We start from the raw sequence: 17,964 nt of genomic DNA on the forward strand, positions 1-17,964 counted from the left end.
GCTCGGCACGCCGGTGGCCCAGGGCAGTGGGCTCTGCCGTCCGTCAGCGAAGGGAGCAGCAGGGCCGGCCTGGTCCCAGGTCAAGACTTCATAAAGAGGAGCTGGGGATTTAGCTCAGCGGCACAGCGTCTGCCTGGCAAGCGTGAGGTTGTGAGTTCGATTCCCGGTACCAGAAAAAACAAAACAAAACAAAAAAAGACTTCGTAAAGGACCCCACGCACCTGCCTTTTGTGGCTGCCATGACAAAGTCCCACGGGCTGCAGGACATAGCCACAGACCTTCCCTGGGCCCAGTCCTGGAGACCCGGTTTCAGCCTGCTGGGGCTCTGATGAGGGTCCCCTTCTGGGTGGCTCCTCACTGTGTCCTCACGTGGACAAACACAAAGGAGCCCTCTGGGGACCCCACAGCACTAATCGCAAATGCCAGTTACCCCCCCAGGTTAACCCAACAGGACAGGCAGGAGGGACGCGCAAAGCCTCCACCCACCGAAGCCACTGGGGAAGACCGGATGGTCCCGGAGGGAGACGGGCGATGGGCACACAGCGGCGTGAACGCTCCCAGTGCCCCTGAGCTGTGCCCTTAAAAATGGTGAGGATGATCAATTTCGTGTTGCGTACATTTTACCACAGAACCTGAAATTAAAGTAGCTCCCAACTTGGCAAATAGTAGCCTCAAAGGTGTTCGCTGAACAAGTTGTCTCCAGGCCAGAGAGGGGACGATCTGGGACTGTCTGGAGAGAGCCCCCCTCAGCCTCCCTGCTCTGGGCCCTAAGGGTGTGGCCCGTGCTCGCCCGAGGGTGAAGGGGTAGGCTTGAGGGGTCACCATGGAAACCACCTCCCGCCTCTGACCCCACCACTTTCCCCAGCCTGGCCATCAAGGTCCCCTGCAGCCCCCAGCAGAAACGGGGTGCTGCAGCCACTGTCTGCATCCTCTGACCCCCAGGAAGAGAGGCAGCTGCAGTCCAAGTTTTCTCCTCAAAGGCCGCGGAAGAAAAGTCCTGCTAATCCCCGGAGAGCATTGTTAATGCTCTGTGATTGATGGGGTGCTCTTCCCGGACTAAACTGTTCCTTCTGCCGTTTGACGCCCACCATGCTGGCGCCCAAGTCTTCCCATGACAGAGCAGGAGCAGCAAGGGTCGGGCAGGGCAGGGTGGGGCTCGGCCACCGCAAGGGTACAGGGGCCACGACCCACACGGAGAGACTGCAGCAGGCTCTGAGGGAGCCCCGCGGGGTCACGCTGCCTCTGGCTCTCCTCTGAGCAAGGCTGGAAGTCGTGGGTCTGTGAGCACAGCTCTGTGCCCTGGCCAGGGAGCAAGTCACCATGTCGGAGCTGCTCTCCTGATCAGGAGCGTTTCTGAGAAGGGAGGCAAGGCCACTTAGGAGCTGCTGCTGTCACTGGAAACCCAGTGTGACAGTTGGTGAGTTTCCCCGGATGTTTAAGCTAGTCAGTGGCCAATGTTTCTAATATAAGAAGGGACATAAATGTGGCCAGTGCGTAGCTGATTAAACACACAGCAGAATACATATCACTGAGACCCGGATGATCTCCTCCCAAGAGAACTCTGCTCTTTCCCACAACCATGCATCCCGGGAGAAGGGTAATGGAACCACCTCAGCATTTCCTGGGGTGGGTGCCCAGAACCCGGCGGGCCCAGGCCTCTTGGGCAAAGGAGCAGCCATCAGGCCGCTCTGATGCTTCACATCAGATTGCCTATTGGGTACTGACACACTTTAGCATATTAAAAGATCTGGAAAACTGCAAAAATCTTCAGCAGAGAAATCTGTCTTAGTTTAATTAATCCAGCCTTTCCCCAAATTAATTTTCTACAGAAGCCTTTGTCCACCAGGATGAGCTGTTCTGCAGAGAGGGGGGGGTCTTGGGACGACTTATATAGGAAAATGCTTGAATATCTCACGCCACTGCCCGACTTACCCGAGAGATCCGTAAACAGCCGAAAGCTGCTCTGCGGGGCTGGCTGGGTTTTCCGGGCACCAGGAGCTCAGACATGAATGAGACACGGTCCCTGCTCCTGAATCTCAGCGTCTAGGGCCCCCTCGCCCGCTCGGTGCTGGACACCGACAGGAGCCGGGTCTGTACCGGCTGCAAAGGTGCTGGCGAGGGGGCTGAGGGGGCTGTGGGGAGAGCCGGAACCTGACACCTTCCGGAGTTACCTTCATCCTGAAGCTGGAGGTGCTCGAGCGGGGCTATCTCTCACTGTCACTGCTGGCGGGGGGGTTTCACTGGATCACGGGCATGGGCTGGGAAGGGTGGCCGAGGCAGTTTAAGTCCCCGCATTGGAGTTTGGGGACCACAGGTGGGACCTGGGCCTCAGACACAGGCAGCAGACGGGCAGGCTGTTGTCATCAGAGGCGGCGTCGGTGGGCATCACTGCCACGCGGAGGCGGTGACAGCCAAGTTACCCTGCTGCCAGCTGTGCGACTTGCACACTGGCCATGGGACGGAATTCTACCCCAGGGCCAGGAGGCAGGGGAGGTGGGGACCCCCAAGCAAAGCAGGGGCGACTTTGTATGAGGAAGCCCCCGCAGGGCATGGGTGCAGGCGAGACCCCGGCTCAGGGACAGACCAGAAGTGAGGACCGGGGCAGGTGGGCGATCGGCGACTGAGACTGGCGTCACGGGGGCTGCAGAGCTCCAGCCTGAGTCACACTGCTGCAGGAGCCAGGAGGGAGGGCGGCTCCTCTGGGAGGTGGCGAGGCCCAGGAGAGGTGGCCCCGGGCGGGTTCTGCACACAGAGCTGCCCCTGCTCACCGACACCCGCTCCAGCTGCTACTGCCGCCCCTTCCTGGCCTGGCTGCAGAAAGAGCCCTCGGAGCTCTGGGCTGAGGCCACCCTCTGGGGCTGCAAAGCACCTCACTGCGTGGTTCAGCTGGGCCTGAACTCATTCTGTAGCCCAGGCTGGCCTTGAGCTCGAGGTGACCCTTCCGCCTCGGCCTACAGGCGTGTGCCACCACGCCTCGCTCCCCATCTTTCTCTTGGAGGGGTCGTCTGCAGGCAGTGCTTACCTCACCAGCATCCTGCGGCCCTCTGCCTCCAACTCCATGAGCTCCACGATCTTCCCCACCCCTGGGGCCCCCCGGCTCTCACTTGGACATCTCAGTGGACAGCTCTCCCGCCTGGCCTGCTTTTCTCTCGCTCTTCTCTCCATTTTCGTTTGGGAAGACTAAAATGGCTCAAGTCATCATTGATTAGAGATAGTGAAGCACTCATAGTGATGAAAAGAAAGCGTGTTAGGTCTGGTGAGTGGTGCCCGCCTGTAATCCCAGCACTCGGGAGGCTGAGGCAGGAGGATCTCTGTGCATTCAAGGCCAGCCTGGGCTACATAGTGAGACCTAATCTCACCCTCCAAAAAAGCATGCTAAGTTTGTTCTTAACTGTATTTTTTTCTTTTTACTGACACGTAATTGTATACATTGATGGGGACAGTGAGATAATTCAATACATTCACACATTGTACAGTGGTGGAGTTGGGGCAACTAGCATTTCCGTCTCCTTTTATACCGTCCACTTCCTTGCCGTGAGAAGCCTTGGGCCCCTCTCTTCTAGCTCTTCACAAGGAACTGCTGTGTGCCGTAGTCACCCTCCTGTGATGTAGGTCCTGAAACGGCTGCCTTCTATCCTTTTTATCAAATCTCCCTAGACTCTGTGACTCTATCCTACTCTCTGCTTCTGTGAATTAGCATGTTTTGCTTCCACCTGGGAGAGAGAATACCTTTGTCTCTGCCTGGCTCACGTCACGGAACAGGATGTCTCCTGGCCCCATCTGTTGCGGTCTGTGAGGTTTGTTCTTTGTCGTGACGGAACAGTACTGCACAGCTCTGTACTGTCTCCTCGCCCGTTCCTGTCAGTGTCGCCTCAGCTGACTCTGCAGCCTGGCGCGGTGCTCCGTGCGACGCTGACGGCAGCACTAAACACCAAGCAGCGTCGCCAGCACCCGCAGGACAGTACGGGCGGGCGCTCAGCGTCCCTTGGAGGAGCGCAGAGGTGTCCGTCTGTCTTTCCATCTCCTGACAAAGCCTGGCTCTCTTCTTGGGCCGGTGGTCCAGGAGTGGGCATGTGCCGTGCCCGCTTCACAGCTCTGCCCAGCACACGGGCACAGGTGGTGACCCTCGGGGGCTCAGAGACCTGCGGGGGCCGCTGGGACCGCAGTCGCCGCGGCTGTTCTGGCTTCCTGCCCCACGCGTTTGCTCCCACGGTGGCCGGGGCCTCGGTTCCTGCCCCCAAGTCCCTGCGTGTCGCGAGCATGCGGGGGCCGTGGCGGCGTGCTGGCCCCAGAAGCCCGGGCTGCGCGTCCTCGGTCTTCTTCACCCGGAAGCAGGCACTCGGGATCTGCCCATCACCGGCAGACCCATGTGCCTGGCACAGGGCTTAGCCCGGGAGCCAGGAAGTGACCACGGGGGCAGCACCTCGGGCCTGGGCCGCAGCACCCCGCCACGGAAGCAGGGCACCACCCCAGTCCAAGCACCCAAGCCCACCCCGAAGACACCAAGTATCAGCAGCCATTGCAAACTCACAGCGTACACAAACGAAACAAGAAATCGGGTAATGCGGTCATCTTCCTCCCGGACCACCGGCCCAAGAAGAGAGCCAGGCTTTGTCAGGAGGTGGAAAGACAGACGGACACCTCTGCGCTCCTCCAAGGGACGCTGAGCGCCCGCACGGACACACACGGAAACAAAGATGCGAGTGAACCGGGGCCACCCCGCCTGAGGCGCTGAGCTGCAGGGGACGTGGCCCGGAGAACCAGGCCTGGGAGACTGGCCCAGGAGGGGCTCCCTGTCATCACTGCCACCCCACCACTGTTATCCTGAGCGACAGGGAGGATGCACCGTCATCCCACGCTGGCCCACGCTGGCTGAGGTCTCCCTGCCCGACAGGGTGGCGATGGTTACCGTCAGGGAGCCCTGGAGCCCTGGAGGTGTGGGCAGGGCGGGACCTGGGGCGGGGACGGGCGTGCTAAGGTCCTGGGTCCTCCAGCTGTGGCTAGTGGCAGGGCCACCGCTGCCTTGCTCCATGTCCACGGGGGAGGCAGGACAAAGGGCGCAGAGGACGGTCCCCTGACGGCTGGCTCTTTGCATTCATACCCAAAGCTGCAAGGCGGGAGCTGAGACGGCGGGGTGACCGTCAGCGAGGCAGGGGACAGCGACTGCCTGAGCTGACAGTAGCTCTGATCCCAGGGCTCTGAGCGTTTGTTCGATTAGGTCCACTGGAACCAACCGTTTATCCCATGAGCGGGCAAGGAGTCAGGATCAGTGAGCTTCATTCCTCTCTTTTTTTTTTTGTCTTCTTGAGACAGGGTCTCACCGTGCAGTTCAGGCTGGCCTTGAGCTCACTTTTTAGCCCAGGCTGGTCTCGAACTCACAGCGATTCTCCTGCCTCAGCCTCCTGAGTGCTGGGATTACAGGTGTGCACCACCACACCCAGTTTACATTCCTTCTTAGTAAGCCCAGATCTCTTCAGTATCTCCTCTTAGTGAAAGAACAGCGTGGCCTGCCAGGGTTGGCAGTGATCCTAAAAGTCCACCTAAACCAAGCCCACCCGAGGTTTTACCATCTGCTTTAATATCGCTAGGAAATAATCGTCCGTCCAAGGTTGACTACTCCTGGTGACGGGCACCTCACCACCACGCATCTCTGCGGCTTTGGTTGCTGCGGGCAGGGCTCTTCCTGGGCTGGGCCGACACCTGGGCCCTTCTCCTCGTCCCCGGGGCGGAGTGAACAGGTCTAACCCATCGCCGCAGCCTTGCGTGGGGAGTCGCTGACGCAGCCTCAGGTCCTACTTCCGGGTCCGTGGGCGAAGTGAATTAGGAAGGACCCGGTGCACGGCTCACAGCTCACTCCACCCCGAGGGAGAGGCGGGTGCACCGCAGAAAGGGCGCCTTTCCAAGACACATTACCGCCACCTGCTGGGCAAGCGCGGCAATGCTCCTGCCTCGCACAGCCGGGAGGCGGGCTCGTCCCGGCCTGGGCAGGCGCTGGGCGGCCGCAGTCAAAGCCAGCCGGGCTTCCGTGCGTTTGTGATACTGGGGGTCGAACCTGGGCGTCTGCGCTGCCCTACATCCCCAGCCCTTTTTTATTTTCTGCTTTGAGACAGGATCTCTTTAAACCCCTAAGTGTCCCAGGCCGGGCTCACACTTGCAAACCCCCTGCCTCAGCCTCCCGGCACGCGGGGATTACCGGCCTGTGCCACCGTGCTCCGCCCTCAGGTGACTTTCGGAAAGCATCTAGGGCTTGGAGAGCTCGCGCGCGCAGATGCTCAGCCCCTTCCTGCCTCTGTCATCTCTGTCCAGCTCGCACCTCCCATCCCGGTCCAGCCGGCTCCTGCGGCGGGGGATGGGCGTGCCGGGGTCCGAGGCAAGGGACCGTGCGGAGGCGGTGACCATGCGGTCCTACAGCGTCAGCGGTCTGGGTCCTCCCACCCTGGCCGCCCACGCGAGACTGGCCGGTGACTCCTCCTGCGGGCTCAGGGTTGGGGGCCCAGCTTGTGTCCTTTGTGGTGGACGCCTTTGGGGGACCCTTGAGGGGCCTGAGCGTGAGTTGCAGCCGTGACGCCACGGCCCTCAGAAACCCGGTCTCGTCTGTGCCGGGAAAGGTGTGTCTGTCCCGCTGCCTCTCCAGCTGGCTGGCAGGCTCCAACCTTGGGCGGAGGATGAGTCAGGAGGGTCCTTGGACGCCATGGAGTCTCTAACCTGCCTCTACTTCAGCGCTGAGCTGCATTTCTAAATGTCTGGGGTGCAGGAGCTGCTCACCCACCTTCGGCCACGCGTTCCGCCTCCCGCTCGACCCCTAGGCGCCCCTCTCGGGTGCGGACAGCCCTCGGTCTCCTCCCTGCCGCCCTCAGCTGGTGCCTGGACCCGGTCCAGCCCAGAGCCGGGATACCATGGCTCTCCTCCCACAATGGAGCCAATTAAAAAGACAAATGACTGCCCCTTATCTTCCCCGGCCCCTCGCCCATCCACCCTCTGCAGGCCCTCCAGGGAAATGAGCTGGGGGCCTCTGAGCTGGAGCAGCCGCTCCCCACTGCCCCGGCCTGAGGTCTTCCAGGCTGGCAGCTCCTCGGCGTCCTGGCGCTGGTGGGCAGCAGAGGGGGGGCGGGCGGAGGGGACAGAGGGAGGAGAATGCGTGATCCATCTGACAGCGCCTCACCCTGGGGACGTATGGAGCCTCGGGACTTGCTCTCAGGTTCTAACCTTGGACCTGAAGCTTTAACAGAGGGCTCTACTTCCGAGGGACACTTGGTTCCTTTGCCCCGCTTTCAGGAAACCATGATCCCAGGCCAGGCAAGAGGGCCAGCTGCCCAGGAAAGTGAGGGCACTTAGGCAGCAGAAGCCCAGGACTAACCCAGCTCCAGCACCAGTGATCTCCGAGGCCCGAAGCAAATCACCAGAACCCTGGGCTCAGGACTGTACAGCGCCCAGGCTGGCAGGGGTAGGGTCCCTGCACCGAGGTCTGACGCAGCACCGGCCACACTCAAGCTGTCCCATTCATGTCCATCAATTCCCTTCCTGTTATGACAACCCCAAGACATTTATTCCAATTTCTCTACAACACACACTCACCTACATGTCTCACAAGTAACATCACTTGAGAGTTTTTCCTGAAATCTAATGAAAGGAAGAAAAATCCTTTATTCCCATCACTCACTAATGAACTCCTACTCATCCTTCAAAACCCAACCTAGTCGTTACCTCTCTAGCTTCTATTTGTCCCACCATTCCCCCAGCACCTCTGTGACACTGTAACTGTTAAGTTAATGAACGTTTAGTGAGTGCCTGACTTGTGCCGGGCGCACTGGGGGATCGGGGCAAAGCCCGAGGAAGCAGGATGAAAGCAGTGCCCCCTCCTTGGAGGAGCTAGTCCAGCGGGAGGAAAGAGGCACAGAAATAATTTAAACGGAGTGTGCCAGGCAGCAGACTCCTGGGCTTCTTGGTTTGCTGCAGGGGGTCGCACACAGCCCCCGCTAAGGGCTCTCTCAGGCCTCCCGAGGCAAGGGCTGCCACCCCCTGGCTCCGAGCAGCTCAGAGCCCTGGGTTCCCCAGGCACAGAGGATGCGGCTGCCAGCTCAGTAACCGGGGCTACCCTGGGGCTCCCCCGAGGGAGAGTTGTGGGCTTCGGGGAGCCTGCAGACGCAGGGAACCCCAAAGCGTGGGAGCTGGGGGCCACCTCAGAGGAGTGGGTAGGTGACCTGGCGCCCGGCCTAGGCCTAGAGACCTTGGGGTCCCAGGTGATGGGGCTGAAAGGAATTCAGAGATCAGCAGTCTCCCCCCAGCCCCCCAGCTCGGTCACTGCCCGCCCCTCACGCTGCGTGGGCAGACACCATCCAGGCTCCGGGCGGCCGCCCCTGAGGGAGAAGTCCCGGGCTGGGCCCCAGCTGTCCGTCCTCCTGTGGCCCACACACTGGTGAGAGGTGGCACCGGCCGGGCAGAGCCGGACACAGCCCCGTCCCTTCGCTGTGGCCATCTAGGGCCCACCGCGGCAGCGCTGGAGGCCCTCCCGCCGCTCCTGCGCACCCTGTTGACGGCACAAACTCGGCACTCGCCACGGGTTGCCAGCTGCCCCTGGCCCGGCAAGTGTGCCTGCACCTTCCCAGGGCCCCCTGAAGCTTGGGCTGCTGGGAACGGGGCTCCCGGGCCGTTTTCCCCGAGGGGCTCCCTCTCAGACCGGCCTGTCCTCTGCACAACAAGCTAGAGGTTTCCGGCTGTGCCTGCACAGCTGCAGCTGCCGCAGAGAGGCGGCGTGCCCTTGAGAAGGTAGCTCCCGGGCGCGTTTAGTCTGACATTCCACCCGAGGCCTCCCCTGTCCCGCAGCCCCAGGCCTTGAAGATGCTGCAAGCTGTGTGGGCTGCGCCCGGCGAGAGTAACAGTGCGGGAGAAATGGGAGCTGGAGACACCGACTGCGGGCTCGGCCATTGCCCCTGGTCAAGGCCAGAAGACGGGCGCGGCCTGGGGGCTCCGGCATCCCTGCTTTGGCTGAAGCAATCATTAGTGCTAATAAATACAAATGAGCCCATCCGCAACCGTCCATCTCAGGACCTCAGACCACTTGCCCACGCAGGTCCCGTCGCACCCTTTGTCCTTGGGATGATGCCAGCCCAGAGTGCTCAGGCCTTCCCCCACAACTCACCGCGTCTTCCCAGCGGTGGCCTCCTGGGGTCGTCCTCCGCCTCCCCTGCCCCGCTAGCCTGCCTCGACCGCCACAGCCAGGTGACCCGCTGGGGCTCAGCACGGACAGAACTGTCCATCGCAGTTCTTGTGCTGGAATCCTAAGGCCCATGTCCTCCGAAGGTGACTGGATTTGGACATACGACCTTTAAAGGGTCCCACGTGGCGGGAGGTGGAGGGCAGGAGGCTAGGCCCACACCGGCCCTTGTGTAACTCACTGATCCTTGTGTGAGAACAGAGACCCCGGCCTCATCTCCTCAGAGCCCCTCCTCATCACCCCAGTTCAGTTTCACCCAGAAGTTTGGGCCCAAGCATGCTCCAAGCCTGCTTTCTCCGTCTGTAAATCGGGGGTATAGGAGTCCCCCTTTGTCTGCAGTTTTGCCTTCCATGGTTTTAGCTCCTCATGTCCAACACTAATCTGAAAATATTAAGAGGAAAAAAATCCAGAAATAGGGGGTGGTGGCGCACGCCTGTAATCCCAGCACTTGGGAGGCTGAGGCAGGATGATTGTGAGTTTGAGGCCAGCCTGGGCTACAAAGTGAACTCAAGGCCAGCCTGAACTGCATAGTGAGACCCTGTCTCAAAAAGACAAAAAAAAGAAAAGAAAAAAAATCCAAAAATATCCCACAGGTTTTAAATTGCTCATCATTTTGAGTATTGAGATAAGTCTCTCACCTTCCTACTCTGTCCCAGGTTGGGTGTGGCCCGTGCCTTTGCCCAGGGAACCCACCCTTGGTCCGATACCTGCCCATGGGTCACTCAGCAGCCATCTGTCCTTGTGTTCACTGTCTCGGTGTCACAGTGCTGGTACACAGGATGGGGCCATCCGTGGATGGGGCGAAAGAAGACTTTTTGCTGTGAAATACCCACAGCGCTGCTTAAACTCCTCCCAAGCTCCTTTTCTATTCAGCTTGGCTCTCTCCCGCAAAACACTCATCTGACAGGTGTCAATCAGGCCAGCCTGGTCTTCATACCTTAGAATAGACTTGCGAATGGGAAAAAGTTGCTAAGATAATTTTGAGAGAGTTTCCACCTGTTCTTCCCAGTTCCTGCCTTGCCAACAGCCTACATTAGCAGGTTACATTTGTTGCGGTCAGTACACCCACACTATCACTGACACGTCCCTTTGAACTAAAGTCTCCATTGTATTCATGTTCCCTTCTTTTCTACCTATCTTTCTTTTTCTCTCCCCAGGCCCTACCTTGCCCTTCGTCATCTTGTCCCCTCAGGCGTCTCTGCACCGAGACAGTTCCGTCTGAGGCTTGTATTCTAGGACACAGCATTTGACGGGAGGAGGGTGAGGAAAGAGCCGGATCATTCTCTTAGAAAGTGACAACACCGGGGCTGGGGGTTTAGCTCAGTGGCACAGCACCTGCCTGGCAAGCGCAAGGTCGTGAGTTCAATCCCCAGTACCGGAAACCACCCCCACCAAAAAAAGAAAGAGACAGTACTTTCAAGCATTGTGCCATGGGGGTCACCAGCAGCATCTGTGGTTACCGGTGAGATATGTGTGTGCTGAAGAACCCTACAAGCCAGTGAATCGTCAGTTCACTGTATGTGCTTATGGTACTCTCAGTCCATGCTGTCTTTTGCACTAACAGATACACAGATATATTTAATCTGTGTGTGTAAATGTGTGTGTGCATGCATGTGTGTGCGTGTGTGTGTGTGTGTGTGTGTGTGTGTGTGTGTGTAACACTCTGGAATTTGCCTGCCAAGCTGCCTGTCTCTGGTTCCAGGTGTCCTGTGCTCTCAGACAAATGTTGGAACCTCTGCCCTTCGGAGCAGTGAAAATCTGCCTCCCTTTCTGAGGCCCTAACGAGCCCGGGCAGGGCAGGGCACACGGCACAGCATGCTCAGTTGCACTCTTCTCCCCGAGGACGCGTGCTCCGGGCCAGGGCTCTGCCAACACCCACGCCACACACAGTGGGATTAGCTGCTTCACCCCGAGCCCAGCTGGGTGGCCTTGGATCTAGGTGAGTGGGGGGGTCCTGGCTGTTTCTCTCCCACAGGGCAGGGGACATCACTGCAGCTCCCTGCTGGGAAAAGGCCAACGCCCCAGGTTTCCTGCAAGAGTAGCAATGCAGGGACAATCTTCCTGCTCTGCTTTGCCAGGAGAGCGCGCTTCCAGGAACACCGGGTTCTAGGACTCCGTCCATCCCCAGGATCGGTGCCAGATGCAGAGGAACCCGAGCAATGGAAGCGACAGTTACGATCCCAGAGCATCAAAGGACAGCAAAGCCCACCCTGTCCTTGCCCAGTCCCCACAGGGTGCTGGCCAGTCATCTCTGCCACACTCCCGGCTAACTTTACTTCTCAACAATCTTTGATTTCAATGAAACATAGCCATTCAAGTCACTATTTTTAAAAAAATTCACACGAACAGATGAAGTGAAAATTCCCCTGACCAGTGCATAATCCCCGCCCCTCTCGAAGGCCGCTGTGCCTCCAGCTGAGGCGGCTCTGTCCACGTGCTCCTAGCACACGCTCCCAGGAGGGTGGGTTCTCTGTAAGCCCCCTTTCTCATGCACACAACGGAAGACAGAGGTGCGCAGGGCTCCCAGGTCTAGAGGCCCCAGGCCCAGGGTGCGCGTCTGGTGCTGGTCTTTTTGCTGCTGAGTCCAGGTGGGTCAGCACCTCGCAAGACAAGAAAGGTCTTGGCAGTGTGTGCCACCCTGGCCTATCTGCCTCCTTCTCAGCCACCGCACTAGGAACCAGGCACCACCCCTGGGTCCTTGTCTAATCCTCGGCAACTGGCAGAGGCCCCGCTCTGAACATGGGCATTGGTCAGGGTGTTTCCACTCTCCAAGGCCTCTTGGGAAGGATTGAATTCGACACGAGCCCCAGGGGCGCCCCATTCAGATCACAGCAGTTCTTCCTACCTTACAAACCTTCCTGAAATTGAGGGTTCATTTTTTCTTGTTTTCATTTTGCAGTCAAGATTGGTAGGGACCAGTGTCCCCTTTGGAACTAGATGACCTCAAGTCATAATCCAGGCTTCAGGGAAAAATGAAGTAAGGAGAGAGGACGGTCGGCCCCGGGGAGAAGGTGGGGTTGCTCTTCTTGAAGGGGCAGGGGCGAAGTGGGCAGTGAGAGGGTGTTTGACCAAAGAACTGCAGGAGCTAGGGGCAGGTCACACAGGGCCCCAGGGAGAAGGCTTCCGGGCAGGCCCCTTGACCGTTTGCTCTTCTCGGGGGTCATGCCGGTCTCCAGATCAGACTGTGCTCTCTGGGGCCCAGTGCTAGAACTCCTTGGAGCACCGTCAGCACCAGCATAGTGCCACATGCATGGCGAGCCAGCAGGTATTTTATGAGAAAGCAAACACGTGACTAAAGTTATGGGGGGAGCTGGGGCTTCGGGGACTTGCTGGGGACTGTGGGCTGGGCAAGGGCAATGCTGAGCCTGGACTCCAGCCTTGCAGGAAACAAGGTGACGGACGCCACTCGTGGGAAACTTGTTTTCCAGCCAATAGAGCATCCACTTCTCAGCTTGCTGTGCCAAGACGCATGAGGCACATTGACCACAGGGAGGGACAGAGCCACAGCTGAGTAGGAGGAACCTTGCTGAACGGGAGGAAACAGCTCGCGGGTGGTGCACTCCGCACCTTTCCATGACTGGAACAAGACACACAGTTTACTGAGGAGGGGTTTACTGTGGCTCCCGGTTTCAGAGGCTTCAGCCCATGGTCGGCTGGGCCGTTGCTTCAGGCATGTGGTGAGGCAGAAGGGCACGGTAGGGGAGATTCTCACCTTCCTGCAGCCAGGAAGCAAAGAGGGAAAGAGCTAGAAAGAGGGACAGAAGCCAGGGGTAAAAAAGTCCTTTCCAGGTCACACTCCCAGGGACCTACTCTGTCCAGCCGGGCTCCACCTCCTAACAGAATATTCAGCTGTGAAGTTGTCAGTGGGTGAATCCCCTGAACACTCGAGCCCTTGGGGGACATTTACCATTCAAACAGTGAGGAAAATAGCTATTCCTGGGACCAAGAGAGAAGAGTGAACAGAGTCAGAACATGGTTGATGGAGTCAAAGGGTGGGACTCAAGGTCCTCGCGGACTCCGTCAAGTGAGCCTGGATCACCTGGACTGGGAAAGGAAAGGAAAGCATACGTTATGTCAGATGCGCAGGGTCCGGACAGTCCACGAGTCAGGAAAACCTAAGGCCAAGGCCAAGACAGAAAGATGGGACAAGCTGAACGCAGAGCCAGGTCAAAGCTGTGGCAGAACCTTGGATAGCTCCACAGGGGCTCTGCGGAGGGGCACTGGACGCCTGGGCATGCAGCCCACAAGCCCCAAGGGTTAGGCCTCGATTCACCTGTTACGGGGGACTGAGACCGAAAGGACCTCTTGAAGTCATGGTGTTCCTAATCCTTTGGTTTGAGGGACACGAGTATGACTCTCTAAGCACATTTCCCCGGGTGTTACACAGCACGCAATAGCAGTGGCCCAAGGCGAGGCTGAGCTGTGCTCGGCCTCCTGGCCCCACAGCTCCCAGCCCCCAGGCTGCCCTGCTGCAGAGGTTGGGCCCTGGGGCCTGTGCATGGATGACATCAGCTGCGGAGGAATCCCAGGAGCCTCGGGTCGGGCCAGCATGCCTGGGGGGCATCAGAATGAGTGTGGGCCTGGGAGCCATGTAGTAGCAGAGCAAGTTATGTCACTTCTTTGGGCCTTTATTTTGCCACCTGTGAAGCGGGTGCTCACGTCTTGTACAGTGATTGTTAGGCAGGCGGCTGAGGCTCCATGCAAGATCGCTGTTGTTGGAATTGGGATCACACCCCATCTGCCTTCTGGGCCCCCTGGGCCTTCGACACATCCCTCAGAGGGGTTGCTGTCCTTCTCCCACCACATCCTACCTGCTATGATTTGAGTGTGTCTCCGAAATGTCGTGGGTTAAGAAATTAATTCTCAAACCCAAGAACTGATGGCATTTGGAGGCGGGGCCTTTGGAAGGTGATGTGGATGACAGGAGATCATCAGTTGCAGCCCATGACAGGCCTGGAGGGGGGGAGAAGCCTCTGCCATGTCCCGAGCCAGCAAGGAGGTCCTCGCCAGACACCAAGCAGGTGTCAGCTCCGCACTCTCAGACTGCCCAGCCTCTAGAACCATGTGCCAAATAAACTTATTGTCATTGTAAATTACCCAGTTTCAGGTATTTTGTTATAGCAACAGGGAACTGACAAAGGCATCACCAAGGTAGGAAGCTGAGATCCAGGCAAGATCTTGAAACAGACAGCTAGGAGATTACAGTAGAACTTTTAAAAGCCAATGGAAGAAGAGCTTAGTTGTTCCCAAACTGCTTCACCCCCTAGTAAATGTAGCATTTGTAGAGAGCAATGCCCCCAAGACTCTGGAGAAACCCACTTCTTACCAACAGAGAAATGTTGACAAGGCTTCCCGTGCCTAAAACCCTCTTTCCCTCAGGACAAGAAGCCAGCATGCGGAGCCAGTCAGCGCTAGAGCCACACCCTGTCTGGTGTGCACTAACTACGACCCGGAGAAAGTCACAAGAGCTCACCAAGCCTCGGTTTTCTCACCTGCAATGTGGAGAGCTGTCACCTACTTTGTAAAGCCACAGCATTATGGTTTACATCCAGATGCAGTCCAAGACCTTCATGTGCTCTTGGGCAGGGAGGTGATTTGTTCCTGGGGCTCATACCTGACTTGCTGTTGGGCCTGGTTGGAAGAGGCCATCACTGGGGGCGTGGCCTGGAAGGGTGCCTGTCCCTCCCAGCTGGCCAGTAGTACCACTGGGATGAACACTCAAGAATTCCAGCTCCTAGGACAGCATGGTTTCCCTCCCTCACTTCACTTTCCCAGGCCCATTGGTTGATTTTATCAACCAGCTGGGTGGGATGGATTTGTGCTATTTCAATCCCTTAGTAAATAAAATTGGGGCTCATGGCTCCCCTGTGGGGACCAGCCCACCAGAAGATGGGGTGAGGTGAGTCTGCGGCCATGGCCAAGACTTCAACCGGGGATGCTAAATGCCCATCCAAACCCCCAGCCCTGCTGCCCCATGCATGCACAAGGGCTGCTGGGGTGGGGAACGTTGTGCCCAACCTCCCTGCGGTGGTGTCAACCCAGCACACTCGGGAACCTCTTAGCTGAACACCGTGCCAACACAGCAAGCCCTCAGGGTGCCGGAGAAAGGCCCCTATCTGGCCATGAGCGTGGCTGTGCCTCTGCAATGAGGTATATGAGGCTGATTCCTCAAGCTAGCTGTAGTTTCCTGCGCACAGAGGCCCCCCGAGTTGAGTGCTGCTCCGGGAGACTGGTGCTGGTCTAGAGGCAGTGGCTCGGGGAGCAGAACTCGGCACCAGGAGCCGCCTTCAGCACCCTTTGCTCTCCTCCGAGGCCACCCACATCCTGCAGAGCCTGGGCCCACAGTCCTCGGTCACACAGACCAGCGGCCAGTGCGGGGAGTGGAGGAGAGGCCTGGTGGAGTCCAGGACGCAGGGCCAGTCGGCCCCCTGGACCCAGAGACACCCCCTCCCACTGCCCAGAGCAGGCGCTCAGGGAACTGGTGCCAGCCAGCTGCTCCGTGTCCCGGTGAAGGGCTGAGCTGCTAATAAGGATGATTTACGAGTTTCTGGGCCAGGAGAGTGCGGGCCGCGCTCTGCCTGACACAGAGCCTGGTCCCGGGGGTGCCGGCATGAGTAATGCTCTCCTGGGGGGCAAAGGGCTTTTGTCTGAGAAAGGGATGATTTAAGTCCGCAGGGAGCCAGAGAGTCCGTCCAGGAACTCCCCCTCCTGAGGAGGGGCTCCCCTCCCCATTGGCGTCCATGCCCAAGGTGAGCCAGGCAGGGTGTCAACATGGTCCCCATGACCAGCATCCCTCGGGGTGGGCCCAGGGCCAGCAGGCACAAAGAGGACATGCAAAGAGGTCTGCATACCGACCGAGAGGCCAGCGGCTGCAGGGACAGCCCCAAAAAGAGGAAACAAAGTGTATGGGCGATTCCCGGGGATTGGTGGGTGAAGGATGCCAGAGGATTTGAACTCAGGGTAAAAAGAACTTTCCACTAATTGCGTTTGTCCTCCATGACAGCAAGCTGTTCCCTGAGGCAGGAAGACCCTCACTGGTGGAAGCATTAAACTGAAAACTAGATCACACTCTCCTGCGTGGGAAACACAGAAACCACAAGTGTTGGTCAGGATGTGGGGAAACGGGACGCCTGCGCGCTGTCCTGGGAGAGCGAGCGACGCAGCCGCTCTGAAGCAGGTCCTCAGGGCCTGAAACACGGGGTGGCCGCTTCCCTCGGCAGTTACGCTGATGGGGAAGCTGTTCGCCGGGTACCCTTGGGCACACATACACTTCTGTGGACTGGAAGCTGAGATTCCTACAGATACCGTACCTGTACACCAGTGTCGCAGCAGCAATACTCCCAAGAGCACAGAAGTGGAAGCAGCCCGCCTTTCCACCCATGGGTGGGTGTGCAGAGTGTGGTCATCTGTAAAGTGGAATTTTATTTTTTTGGTACCGGGAATCGAACTCAGGATCTTGTGCTTGCCAGGCAGGTGCTTGTGGCGCTGAACTATATAACCCCGGCCCCGTAAAGTGGAATACTATACAGTCTCAGGAGGAAGGAGATGCTAGCCCATGGGACAACCTTGGGGACATGGTGTTCAGTGAAAGGAACTAGTAGAAAGGACAAATACTATGATTCCACGTGCACGGGGCGGGGGGAGAGTTGGGGTGTCTGGGAGCTGAGATGTCCCTGGAGACGGATGGGGTGCTGTCTAGCAAGATGGACATACTGCCACCAAACTGGACCTTTCAAATGGCTAAGGCAATAAACGTTATACTTAGTATTTGTATTTTACCACCATTTTCATTTTAAAAGAAACGAAGCTGGATGATCCCAAGGGCAAGGACTCAGCTTCTTCAGAGCCCAGCGGAGTGACTTGGGCAGCTGTCAGAGCCGTAGGCAGACACGGTGGGCCAGCGAGGAAAGTGCAGATGAAAGTCAGGCTTCACGCCAGGCAGACCTCAGCGGGAGGGCAGGCCGAGGGAGGGAGGAGAGCACCCAACCACGCGTCCACGTCCACGGTGTCCACCCGACAGCAGCGGAGCATGTCCCCCTCCCCGGAGACTTTCCAGAAGTAGTGACCGCAGTTACAGAGATAATCGAGGCTGACCTGGCAGGGTCTGCACCGTCCCAGCGCCAGGCTCATGACAAGCATTCCGCGTTTAAGACCCTTGACAAACCTAGGAGACAGGCCGCCGTCCTGCCCTGGTACAAAGGAGGGAAGCAGGGGCCTGTAGGACTGCAGGCCTGTCAGCTCTCACTGTCCCCATCAGCTCGGTGGACCCGGGGCTGGGGCAGAGAGAAGAGGAAGGCAGAGAGGGGACATGTGAGCACTGCAGCCATCAGGAGAGGCCTCAGCTCTGAGTCCCCTCGTTGGCAGGACTTCCCTTGACTGGTGACTCCACACGGGGTGAGTGCCGCACTGCGCTGTGGGTTTGCCCTGAGGTAAATGAGCCGACCATGCCGCAGGGTGAGCACAGAGCCTGGGAGAGGCGCGGCAGCCCTGCACTGCGCTTGGGACACGCCCCCCCCGAACCCCAGAGCACTTGGCCTTCACCCTCTGGCTGCCCCGAGTGACTTCTACCATGCTTTAGAGCCCTCTGATTCTGTCCAGCGCCCTCCTCCGCTGCCCCACCCCCAAGCCCCGGCTCTTCGAGGGCAAGGTCCTGCTTTGCTGTCTCTGGGTCTCTAGCAGCAGCAGAGGAAGTGCACAGTAAATGTCAGTGTGAATGGTGAAATAATAAACGATGCATGATGCTCTTTGAC

This window comes from Chinchilla lanigera, unplaced genomic scaffold (genome assembly GCF_000276665.1).
Source record: "Chinchilla lanigera isolate Chin_1 unplaced genomic scaffold, ChiLan1.0 scaffold00002, whole genome shotgun sequence".
Lineage (NCBI taxonomy): Eukaryota > Metazoa > Chordata > Mammalia > Rodentia > Chinchillidae > Chinchilla > Chinchilla lanigera.